At 46.3% G+C, this 13399-nt stretch overlaps 1 long non-coding RNA gene across 1 annotated transcript; it reads left to right on the forward strand.

Annotated features, from left to right (window-relative positions):
• Window positions 1-1365: 1365 nt before the first annotated feature.
• LOC119315164 lies at window positions 1366-1935 on the forward strand. Its single transcript, XR_005152603.1, has 2 exons — window positions 1366-1401; window positions 1503-1935. It is a non-coding gene; the product is annotated as an uncharacterized LOC119315164 (long non-coding RNA).
• The last annotated feature ends 11464 nt before the right edge of the window (window positions 1936-13399 follow it).

Genomic DNA, 13399 nt, shown 5'->3' on the forward strand with positions numbered 1-13399 from the left:
GTGGCCAGCGGCGAGGGGGAGCCGCTGGTTTTATAGCCCCGCGTCGTGTGTATGCGTGGCGGAAGGGGAGGCGTCGCGCGCCCGCCCGCCCGTGAGGAATCAATGGCATGGTTGACCGGCGGCGGCCTTGCCAGTTATTCCCCGCGGGAAACCGAGACGTGTGCCGCTGACTCGATGGGCCCGCGACTCTTTCGCGCCAAAATCGCTCGCCCCGGCGCCCCCGGGCGCCCCCTAGCGCGCCGAGTTTGGCCTGAGGCCGCCGGCGTCAATTTTGGCCCAAACCAACAAAAAAGGGCTTCTGGAGATGCGACTGGGCCGATTTTTGGGCGTCGGCGTGGAAAAAACGTCTGGGAAGGACCTGTTGAGGGCGCGGCTGGAGATGCTCTAAATGATGTAATGATGGTTGAGTCGTAAATAAAGAGAGGGATATGATTTAGAAGAAAGAAAAAACCTCGAATAGTTGAATCCATCTTATTAGTTTTTGAGAGAGGACGCAAAAGTGCTTAAACTGATTTGTCTCATCTCATCAATCCAACAAAATTTTATATAGGCAGGCCATAAAGGGTACTACTCTACAACGGATTACTCTGGCGCTATAGTACAGCTCAATTTTTTTTTATGAAACCTCAGCACAGACAGCGTGCTCCTATAATTTCATTGTAAGAAGAAAAAAATTGATCAAACTTATAAGAAAAATTAGGCCAAAAGTCACAAAATTACATGATTGGTTAAAGAATAACCGTGCAAAGACCGGAACGGCAAAGCACCCCCTAAACGAAGCTAGACTCTACCACCAAGCACAATCCACCAACGGCCAGCCAAAGAGACCCGAGATAGGGAGAAGAGCCTCTTCGGCAACACCATCAAGATGCCAGCGGGCGCCATCGTCGCCGACATCAAACCCCGGGCAGTGGACCGAAAGCCGGCCTCGGCCTTGATCTTGACGACAGAAAAAACCGTCCTGTATATCTTTCGTTGGATGCCTCCCACGAGATAATCATCGAGAGACGAGATAGACCTGCGCGGAGCACCCTTCTACGTCCACGAAGCCGATGCAATCCTTCAGTTCAGCATGCTTCCAAACTCTGGTGGAGTACTGACATTTGAAGAAAAGATGAGCTTGCCGTTCTCTTTCGCAAAGATGAGCAGCCGGAGTTGAATATACCCATGAAAAGTTTGTCGGCGACTGAACCGCTTGCTCACTGGTTGGTTACAAATACGTACACTGCATCTCTGTACGCATTCCGTTGGGGCGGTGCTCAGTTCAACAATGGCGTCCGGCTTGGTTGTTGTATCCCAGCCACTGGCTTCCGCTCCAGCGATCTTCTCTCCTATAAATACCAGCTCTTACCTCCTCCTCCTTACACCCACCAGCAGAGTACTTCGTCTCACACTCACCACGTAAGATGTTCTACTCCTAGCATTTCTCGAGGGGTAATCCGTCAGTCACATCTTTATACCATCAGTGACGGTGTATATCTCTCGTTCTCTCTTGATTGTAGCCAGCTGAAGCGATGGCCACCGTCGGCGGCGCGGCAGCACTTCTGAGGAACAAGATGTCCGTCTCCTGCGTGATGCTCCTCGTGGTCCTGCTGATGGCCACGTAGATAGCGGCGGCGGGCGGCGGGGCACGCCGGCTCCTGTGGTGCGGCTACAGAAACTGCAACTGCCGCACTTGCCCCATATATGGGTGGGCGTGTTGCCCGCCGTAGGGCGCGGGCGGCGGCACGCACGGCAAGATCGCACCTTTGCTTCGATCGCTCTGTTAAAGGTTTGATGAATAACGTGCATGTACGAGGTTACATGTGGTTGCTGCTGTTTCAACGGTACTACTAAGAGTGGTGGTGGTCGTCGTCGTCGTCGTCGTGGTCAGTGGTTCTGGTGCAGTTTACTAGTAGTATATCAAGCTTAAATGAACGAAAATCCTTCTTAATCTGTCTGGTCTATTGCTTGCCATGCGATGTGAGCTTTCCTATGTCGTTGCCTCCCCATGTTTCGTCTGGTCATGTTTTGGCTCCAGTGGGAGTATTGTACGCACATGTTACTCTGCTCCGCGGTGGGACTTGGAGTGTTCGACCTGGCCAAGGTGGCGTCTAATAAACACGTGAGAACACACATGATCTCTGCAAAGTTACGATGCACATAGCCAACATCAACACACACAAAAACACGCTAACAACTAACAAAGTCATATAAAATCAAAGTTAATGTGGGCGAGGAAAAGAATTCTGCTTAACAACATGTGTTTGATGACTCAACTTCTGCTTGACAATCGTTCAAAACAAAACAAAAATGCTAGACATACAGGGTCTTACAGGCAATTACGATCTTCTTCTAAACTACCTAAACATGCCCCCCTGATTTTTAGGTGGGTGAGCCCGTGTCCGCCCCTAACCACCAATTAAAAACTGTCTAATCACCCTGTAACACTTCCCAGCCTGTAATTATTTGTTGATGTAGCAAAGCTCTAAAAAAAACCCGACTTGATGTGTGTGTTCCACTTCTGCCCTTCATCCGAGGTGTCTAGTATGACTGGCCTAAAGGATGCATGGGCAGTCTGGACTCTCGATGTCATGTGATCACTGCCGATGGAATGTTTCCCTAGGCGCTGCTTAACAACATATGTTGTGTGGGCATGGTTCTAGTTTTTTGCAGGAATTTTTTTTGATCTATTCATCAAACATCATAGCAGTACAAAGAACATGGGAAGTAACAAAAGTTAGATTCATGTCCATAGACCACCTGACAACGACTACAAGCACTTGAACAAGTCGAAGGTGCGCCGCCGTCATCGCCCTCCCTCACCCGATTTGGTCAAATCTTGTTGTAGTAGGCAGTCGGAGAGTCGTCGTGCTAAGGCCCCAAAGGGCCAACGCACCAGAACAGCAACCGTCATCGATGAAGAGAAATGTAGATCGAAAGGATCTAATCTGTAGACACATGAACGCAGACGAACAATGCTCAGATCCACGTAGATCCACCAAAGACAAACACCAACCGAATCCCGTAAGATCCGCCAGAGACACACCTCCACATGCCCTCCAACAACACGAGATGGACCATCGGGACAGGGCTAGGCGAGGAGAACCTTGTTCCATCTTCAGGGAGCATCCGCCGCCTCGCCTTCCTGGGCATGACACAAACCCTAAACAGACTAAAAAATACCTGAAATAAAGCATGAGCTCTCTCTCCAACAAGGTCCAGGCACCTCCATGGCCCTAAGGCCACAGAAGACGAGCCAGATCGGCGGTGGCACCGGCGGGAGGCGGGTAAACCCTAAACACATGGAGCCTTTCTTTCTTTCTCGGGAAGAGAGAAAGCAGCATGGTTCTAGTTGCATGGCTAAGTCCATGCCAGGACTGTCTGCGCGGATGTATGCATCAGATGGGGTGGGCGCACATGATGATGTCGGCGAGGTGGTGCTCCTTGAGTGTAGAGTTTCAAGTTCCAAGGTGAAAACTCCAGGCTCGTCCTTTGTTGGTTGAACCTAGCACTGGCGTTGTTCACGCGGTGTTCCTTTGTTGAAGGCATTGCATGGAGTTTGCTCGAACTCCTCTATGTGGTGAAAAATCATGATCTCGCCTCTGTGTTGGTCCAGCGACAGTGGCGCTCGTACGTCGTGTGCTTCTCGGAGGTGTCGTTGTTGAAGCACCTATCATGTCACCTAGGTTTTTATCATTGATGGATGTTGGTGATGTTTGTTGCGGTTGTTCTATTGGTTGCTATTCTTTTCTTCTTGTGATAATTTGGATGTGTGCATCCATGTTGTGTAAACTAGCTCTTGAGATCGTCACAATCATGGTTAGGAAGCGGTTTTGGTACATGGTCTGCCGACGGTTTGCAGTTTTGCCTCAAAGCATGTCTCAATAATACTCGACGGGGGTTGGTGGCAATGACAATAACTTCCTGTAGGATCGAAAGTATGTCTAGAGGGGGGGTGGGGTGATTAGTGTTGGGGAACGTAGCAATAATTCAAAAAAAAATCCTACGTGTCACCAAGATCAATCTAGGAGATACTAGCAATGAGAGAGAGGGAGTGCATCTTCATACCCTTGAAGATTGCTAAGCGGAAGCGTTACAAGAACGTGGTTGGTGGAGTCGTACACGCAGCGATTCAGATCGCGGTCGATTCCGATCTAAGCGCCGAACAACGGCGCCTCCGCGTTCAACACATGTACAGCCCGGGGACGTCTCCTCCTTCTTGATCCAGCAAGGGGAGAGGAGAAGTTGAGGGATAACTCTGACAGCACGACAGCGTGGTGGTGATGGAGCTCGTGGTTCTCCGGCAGGGCTTCGCCAAGCGCTACGGAGGAGGATGAGGTGTAGAAGAGGGGGAGGGGCTGCGCCAGGGGAAGGGTCTCGGTCTTCTGGCAGCCCTCCCACCCCCACTATTTATAGGAGAAGGGGAGAGGGGGCCGGCCCCTTCAGATCCCATCTAGGGGAGGTGCGGCGGCCAGGGAGGGAACCCTAGATGGGTTTTGGGCGCCCCCACCCCTAGGAGACTTGCCCCCCAAGCCAGGAGGGGAGGCTGCCCTAGGGGAGGCGCCCCCACCTCTCCTGGTTACGTGAGATGGGGTGGGAGGGGCGCACAGCCCCTTAGGGCTTGTTCGGTTGAGGTGGATTTGAAGGGGATTGAGGGGGAATTAATCCCCTGCAAGCCAAAATCCCTGCAAATCCCCTCCAATCCACCTGGGGTTGGGATTAACCGAACAAAGCCTTAGTGGGCTGGTGTGCCCCTTCCCCTTGGCCCATAAGGCCCCCCAACACCTGTTGGGGCCTCCGAAACCACTTTCGGACATGCTGGTCGTCATCCGATACCCCCGGAACAATTATAGACTCCAATACCCTTCGTCCAATATATCGATCTTCACCTCCGGACCATTTCAGAACTCCTCGTCACGTCTGGGATCTCATCTGGGACTCCGAACAACCTTTGGTAACCACATACTATTTCCCATAACAACTCTAGCGTCACCGAACCTTAAGTGTGTAGACCCTACGGGTTCGGGAACCATGCAGACATGACTGAGACATCTCTCCGGATAATAACCAATAGCGGGATCTGGATACCCATATTGTCTCCCACATGTTCCACGATGATCTCATCAGATGAACCACGATGTCGGGGGTTCAATCAATCCCGTATACAATTCTCTTTTTCTATCGGTATGTTACTTGGCCGAGATTTGATCGTCGGTATCCCCATACCTCGTTCAATCTCGTTACCGGCAAGTCTCTTTACTTGTTTCGTAACGCATGATCATGTGGCTAACTCCTTAGTCACATTGAGCTCATTATGATGAAGCATTACCGAGTGGGCCCAGAGATACCTCTCCGTCATACGGAGTGACAAACCCCAGTATCGATTCGTGCCAACCCAACAGACACTTTCGGAGATACCTGTGGTGCACCTTTATAGCCACCCAGTTACGTTGTGACATTTGGTACACCCAAAGCATTCCTACGGTATCCGGGAGTTGCACAATCTCATAGTCTAAGGAAATGATACTTGACATTAGAAAAGCTTTAGCAAACGAACTACACGATCTTGTGCTACGCTTAAGATTGGGTCTTGTCCATCACATCATTCTCCTAATGATGTGATCCCGTTATCAATGACATCCAATGTCCATGGTCAAGAAACCATGACCATCTATTTATCAATGAGCTAGTCAACTAGAGGCTTACTAGGGACATGTTGTGGTCTATGTATTCACACATGTATTATGGTTTCCGGTTAATACAATTATAGCATGAACAATAGACAATTATCATGAACAAGGAAATACAACAATAACCATTTTATTATTGCCTCTAGGGCATATTTCCAACAGTCTCCCACTTGCACTAGAGTCAATAATCTAGTTCACATCACTGTGTGATTGTAATGAATCCAACACCCATGGGGTTTGTTCATATCTCGCTTGTGAGAGAGGTTTATTAGTCAATGGGTCTGAACCTTTCAGATCCATGTGTGCTTTACAAATCTCTATTTCATCTTGTAGATGCAGCTACCACGCGCTACTTCGAGCTATTCCAAATAACTGCTCTACTATACGAATCCGGTTTACTACTCAGAGTCATCCGGATTAGTGTCAAAGTTTGCATCGACGTAACCCTTTACGACGAACTCTTTTACCACCTCCGTAATCTAGAAAATTCCTTAGTCCACTAGTTACTAAGGATAAGTTCGACCTCTGTCATGTGATCCATTCCTGGATCACTCTTGTACCCCTTGACTGACTCATGGCAAGGCACACTTTAGGTGCGGTACACAACATAGCATACTGTAGAGCCTACGTCTAAAGCATAGGGGATGACCTTCGTCCTTTCTCTTTCTTCTGCCGTGGTCAGGTCTCGAGTCTTACTCAATACTCACACCTTGTAACACAGCCAAGAACTCCTTCTTTGTTGATCTATTTTGAACTCCTTCAAAATCTTGTCACGGTATGTATTCATTTGAAAGTACTATTAAGCGTTTTTGATCTGTCCTTATAGATCTTGATGCTCAATGTTCAAGTAGCTTAATCTAGGTTTTCCATTGAAAAACACTTTTCAAATAACCCTGTATGCTTTCCAGAAATTCTACATCATTTCTGATCAACAATATGTTAACAACATGTACTCATCAAAAATTCTATAGTGCTCCCACTCACTTCTTTGGAAATACAAGTTTCTCATAAACTTCGTATAAACCCAAAATATTTGATCATATCATCAAAGCGTACATTCCAACTCCGAGATGCTTACTCCAGTCCTTAGAAGGATTGCTGGAGCTTTGCATACTTGTTAGCATCTTTCAGGATTGACAAAACCTTCTGGTTGTATCACATACAACCTTTCCTCAAGAAAATCGTCGAGGAAACAATGTTTTGACATCCTATCTACAAGATTTCATAAATAATGCAGTAACTGCTAACATAATTCCAACAGACTCTTAGCATCGCTACGAGTGAGAAAGTCTCATCATAGTCAACTCCTTGAACTTGTCGGAAAACATCTTAATGACAAGTCGAGCTTTCTTAATGGTGACACTTACCATCATTGTTCGTCTTCCTCTTAAAATCCATCTGCACCCAACAGCCTTACGACCATCAAGTAGTTCTTCCAAAGTCTATACTTTGGTTTATACATGGATCCTCTCTCGGATTTTATGGCCTCGAGCCATTCGTCGGAATCCGTGCCCACCATCGCTTCTCCATAGCTCATAGGTTCATTGTTGTCTAGCAACATGACTTCCAAGACAGGATTACGTACCACTCTGAAGTAGTACACATCCTTGTCGACCTATGAGGTTTGGTAGTGACTTGATCCGAAGTTTCATGATCACTATCATAAGCTTCCACTTCAATTGGTGCAGGTGCCACAGGAACAACTTCCTGTGCCCTGCTACACACTAGTTGAAGTGACGGTTCAATCATCAAGTCTCCATCATCCTCCCACTCAATTCTTTCGAGAGAAACTTTTCCTCGAGAAAGGACCCGTTTCTAGAAACAATCACTTTTGCTTCCGGATCTGAAATAGGAGGTATACCCAACCGTTTTGGGTATTTTATGAAGATGCATTTATCCGCTTTGGGTTCGAGCTTATCAGCCTAAAACTTTTTCACATAAGCGTCGCAGCCCCAAACTTTTAAGAAACGCCAGCTTAGGTTTTTCTAAACCATAGTTCACACGGTTTCGTCTCAACGGAATTGCGTGGTGCCCTATTTAAAGTGAATGTGGTTGTCTCTAATGCCTAACCCATAAACTATAGTGGTAATTCGATAAGAGACATCATGGTATGCACCATATCCAATAGGGTGCAGTTATGATGTTCGGACACACCATCACACTATGGTGTTCCAGGCGGTATTAGTTGTGAAACAATTTCCACAATGTCTTAATTGTGTGCCAAACTCGTAACTCAGATATTCATCTCTATAATCATATCATAGACATTTCATCCTCTTGTCACGACGATCTTCAACTTCACTCTGAAATTACTTAAACCTTTCAATAATTCAGACTTGTGTTTCATCAAGTAAATATACTCAGCATCTACTCAAATCATCTGTGAAGTAAGAACATAACGATATCCACTGGGTGCCTCAGCACTCATTGGACTGCACACATCAAAATGTATTACTTCCAACAAGTTGCTTTCTGTTCCATCTTACTGAAAACAAGGCCTTTCAGTCATCTTGCCCATGTGGTATGATTTGCATGTCTCAAGTGATTCAAAATCAAGTGAGTCCAAACGATCCATCTGTATGGAGTTTCTTCATGCATATCTACCAATAGACATGGTTCGCATGTCTCAATCTTTTCAAAAACGAGTGAGTCCAAAGATCCATCAACATGGAGCTTCTTCATGCGTTTTATACCAACATGACTCAAATGGCAGTGCCACAAGTATGTGGTACTATCATTACTATCTTATATCTTTTGACATGAACATGTGTATCACTACGACCGAGATTCAATAAACCATTCATTTTAGGTGGAAGACCATTGAAGGTATTATTCAAATAAACAGAGTAACCATTATTATCCTTAAATGAATAACCGTATTGTGATAAACATAATCCAATCATGTCTATGCTCAACGCAAACACCAAATAACAATTATTTAGGTTTAACACCAATCCCGATGGTAGAGGGAGCGTGCGATGTTTGATCACATCAACCTTGGAAACACTTCCAACACATATCGTCATCTCACCTTTAGCTAGTCTCCGCAGCCTTTTATTTCGAGTTAGTAAGACTTAGCAACTGAACTGGTATTTATTACCTTGGTGCTACTAGGAGTACTAGTAAAGTACACAATAATATAACATATATTCAAAATACTTCTGCCGACCTTGTCAGCCTTCTCATCTACCAAGTATCTAGGGTAGTTCTGCTTCAGTGACCGTTCCCCTCATTACAGAAGCACTTAGTCTCGGGTTTGGGTTCAACCTTGGGTTTCTTCACTAGAGCAACAACTGATTTGCCGTTTCATGAAGTACCCCTTCTTTCCCTTGCCCTTCTTGAAACTAGTGGTTTAACCATCAACAATTGATGCTCCTACTTGACTTCTACTTTCGCGGTGTCAAACATCGCGAGTTGCTCAAGGATCATCATGTATATCCCTGATATGTTATAGTTCATCACGAAGCTCTAATAGCTTGGTGGGAGTGACTATGGAGAACCATCACTATCTCATCTGGAAGATTAACTCCCACTGATTCAAGCGATTGTAGTACTCAGACAATCTGAGCACATGCTCAACGATTGAGCTTTTCTCCCTTAGTTTGCAGGCTTAAGAAACTTGCCAGAGGTCTCATACCTCTTGATGTGGGCACTAGTCTGAAATCCCAATTTCAGTCTTTGGAACATCTCATATGTTCTCTGACGTTTCAAAAAGCGTCTTTGGTGCCACAATTCTAAACCATTAGCATTACGCAGTGAACTATCACGTAGTCATCAAAATGTGTATGTCAGATGTTTCCCAACATCTACAGACGACGCTCGAGGTTCAGCACACCGAGCGGTGCATTAAGGACATAAGCCTTCTACGCAGTGATACGACTCCAACGTATCTATAATTTTTGATTGCTCCATGCTATATTATCTACTGTTTTGGGCATTATTGGGCTTTATTATCCACTTTTATATTACTTTCGGGACTAACCTATTAACCGGAGGCCCAGCCCAGATTTGCTGTTTTATGCCTATTTCAGTGTTTTGAAGAAAAGGAATATCAGACGGAGTCGAAACGGAACGAAATCAACTAGAGAAGTTATTTTTGGAACGAAAGCCACCCGATGGACTTGGACCCCACGTCAAGGAAGGAAGGAGGAGCTCATGAGGGTAGGGGGCACGCCCACCCCCTGGGGTGCGCCCCCTGCCTCGTGGGGCCCTCGTGGCTCCCCTGACGTGCTTCTTCTGCCTATATAACCCCATATAACCTAAAACATCCAGAACGCACAATAGATCGGGAGTTCTGCCGCCAGAAGCCTCCGTAGCCACCGAAAACCAATCTAGACCCGTTTCGGCACCCTGCCGGAGGGGGCAATCCTTCTCCGGTGGCCACCTTCATCATCCCGGTGCTCTCCATGACGAGGAGGGAGTAGTTCTCCCTCGGGGCTGAGGGTATCTACCAGTAGCTATGTGTTTGATCTCTCTCTCTCTCTCTCGTGTTCTTGATTTGGCACGATCTTGATGTATCGCGAGCTTTGCTATTATAGTTGGATCTTATGTTTCTCCTCCCCCTCTTCTCTCTTGTAATGAATTGAGTTTCCCCTTTGGAGTAATCTTATCGGATTGAGTCTTTAAAGATTTGAGACCACTTGATGTATGTCTTGCCGTGGATATCTGTGGTGACAATGGGATATCACGTGATTCACTTGATGTATGTTTTGGTGATCAACTTGCGGGTTCCGCCCATGAACCTATGCATAAGGGTTGGCACACATTTTCGTCGTGATTCTCCGGTAGAACTTTGGGGCACTCTTTGAGGTCCTTTGTGTTGGTTGAATAGATGAATCTGAGATTGTGTGATGCATATCGTATAATCATGCCCACGGATACTTGAGGTGACATTGGAGTATCTAGGTGACATTAGGGTTTTGGTTGATTTGTGTCTTAAGGTGTTATTCTAGTACGAACTCTAGGGTTGTTTGTGACACTTATAGGAATAGCCCAACAGATTGATTGGAAAGAATAACTTTGAGGTGGTTTCGTACCCTACCATAATCTGTTCGTTTGTTCTCCACTATTAGTGACTTTGGAGTGACTCTTTGTTGCATGTTGAGGGATAGTTATGTGATCCAATTATGTTAGTATTGTTGAGGGAACTTACACTAGTGAAAGTATGAACCCTAGGCCTTGTTTCCTATCATTGCAATACCGTTTACGCTCACTTTTATCGCTTGCTACCTTGCTGTTTTTATAATTTCAGATTACAAATACCTTTATCTACTATCCATATACCACTTGTTTCACCATCTCTTCGCCGAACTAGTGCACCTATACAATTTACCGTTGTATTGGGTGTGTTGGGGACACAAGAGACTCTTTGTTATTTGGTTGCAGGGTTGCTTGAGAGAGACCATCTTCATCCTACGCCTCCTACGGATTGATAAACCTTAGGTCATCCACTTGAGGGAAATTTGCTACTGTCCTACAAACCTCTACACTTGGAGGCCCAACAACGTCTACAAGAAGAAGGTGGTGTAGTAGACATCACGCAGCAATGAGGATAATCCTCAATTGACGGACCCAATCCGCATAATTTCTACTATCAACTTTCAACTAAATTTTCTGTAGGAAAATATCTTAAACAGTAGAACTAAAGTGTAAGCTACGACATAATTTGCAAACACCTTTTGACTATGTTCATGATAATTAAGTTCATCTAATTATTTAATGAACTCCCACTTAGATAGACATCCCTCTAGTCATCTAAGTGATAGATGATCCGAGTCAACTAGGCCGTGTCCGATCATCACGTGAGACGGACTAGTCATCATCGGTGAACATCTTCGTGTTGATCGTATCTACTATACGACTCATGTTCGACCTTTCGGTCTGTTGTGTTCCAAGGCCATGTATGTACATGCTAGGCTCGTCAAGTCAACCTAAGTGTTTCACATGTGTAAATCTGGCTTACACCCGTTGTATGCGAACGTTAGAACCTATCCACCCGATCATCATGTGGTACTTCAAAACAACGAACCTTTGCAACGGTGCACATTTAGGGGGAACACTTTCTTGAAATTTTAGCGAGGGATCATCTTATTTATGCTACCGTCGTTCTAAGCAAATAAGATGTAAACATGACAAACATCACATGAAAATCATAAGAGACATGATATGGCCAATATCATCTTGTGCCTTTTGATCTCCATCTTCGAGGCGCGGCATGATCACCTTCGTCACCGGCATGACACCATGATCTCCATCATCGTGTCTTCATGAAGTTGTCTCACCAACTATTACTTCTACTACTATGGCTAACGGTTAGCAATAAAGTAAAGTAATTACATGGCGTTTTTCATTGACACGGGTCATACAATAAATTAAGACAACTCCTATGGCTCCTACCGGTTATCATACTCATCGACATGCAAGTCGTGATTCCTATTACAAGAACATGATCAATCTCATACATCACATATATATAATTCGTCACATCCTTTTGGCCATATCACATCACATAGCATACCCTGCAAAAACAAGTTAGACGTCCTCTAATTGTTGTTGCATATTTTACGTGGCTGCTATGGGTTTCTAGCAAGAACGTTTCTTACCTATGCAAAAGCCACAATGGTGATATGCCAATTTGTATTTACCCTTCATAAGGACCCTCTTTATCGAATCCGATCCGACTAAAGTGGGAGAGACAGACACCCTCTAGCCACCTTATGCATCAAGTGCATGTCAGTCGGTGGAACCTGTCTCACATAAGTGTACGTGTAAGGTCGGTCTGGTCCGCTTCATTCCACAATGCCGCCGAATCAAGATAAGACTAGTAACGATAAGCAAATTGAACAAATCATCGCCCACAACTACTTTGTGTTCTACTCGTGCATAGAATCTACGCATAGACCTAGTTCATGATGCCACTGTAGGGGAACATAGCAATAATTCAAAAAAAAATCCTACATGTCACCAAGATCAATCTAGGAGACACTAGCAATGAGAGAGAGGGAGTGCATCTTCATACCCTTGAAGATCGCTAAGCGGAAGCGTTACAAGAACGTGGTTGGTGGAGTCGTACACGCAGCGATTCAGATCACGGTCGATTCTGATCTAAGCGCCGAACAACGGCGCCTCCGCATTCAACACACATACAGCCTGGGGACGTATCCTACTTCTTGATCCAGCAAGGGGAGAGGAGAAGTTGCGGGAGAACTCCGACAGCACGACGGTGTGGTGGTGATGGAGCTCGTCGTTCTCCGGCAGGGCTTCGCCAAGCGCTACGGAGGAGGATGAGGTATAGGAGAGGGGGAGGGGCTGCGCCAGGGGAAGGCTCTCGGTCTTCTGGCAGCCCTCCCACCCCCACTATTTATAGGAGAAGGGGAGAGGGGGCCGTCCCCTTCAGATCCCATCTAGGGGAGGGGCGGCAGCCAGGGAGGAAACCCTAGATGGGTTTTGGACGCCCCCCACCCCTAGGAGACTTGCCCCCCAAGCCAGGAGGGGAGGCTGCCCTAGGGGAGGCGCCCCCACCTCTCCTGGTTACGTGAGATGGGGTGGGAGGGGCGCACAGCCCCTTAGTGGGCTGGTGTGCCCCTTCCCCTTGGCCCATAAGGCCCCCCAACACTTGCCGGGGCCTCCGAAACCATTTTCGGACACGCTGGTCATCACCCGATACCCCCGGAACAATTATAGACTCCAATATCCTTCGTCCAATATATCGATCTTCACCTCCGGAC

Source organism: Triticum dicoccoides, chromosome 6A (genome assembly GCF_002162155.2).
Source record: "Triticum dicoccoides isolate Atlit2015 ecotype Zavitan chromosome 6A, WEW_v2.0, whole genome shotgun sequence".
In the NCBI taxonomy this organism is placed as follows: Eukaryota; Viridiplantae; Streptophyta; class Magnoliopsida; order Poales; family Poaceae; genus Triticum; species Triticum dicoccoides.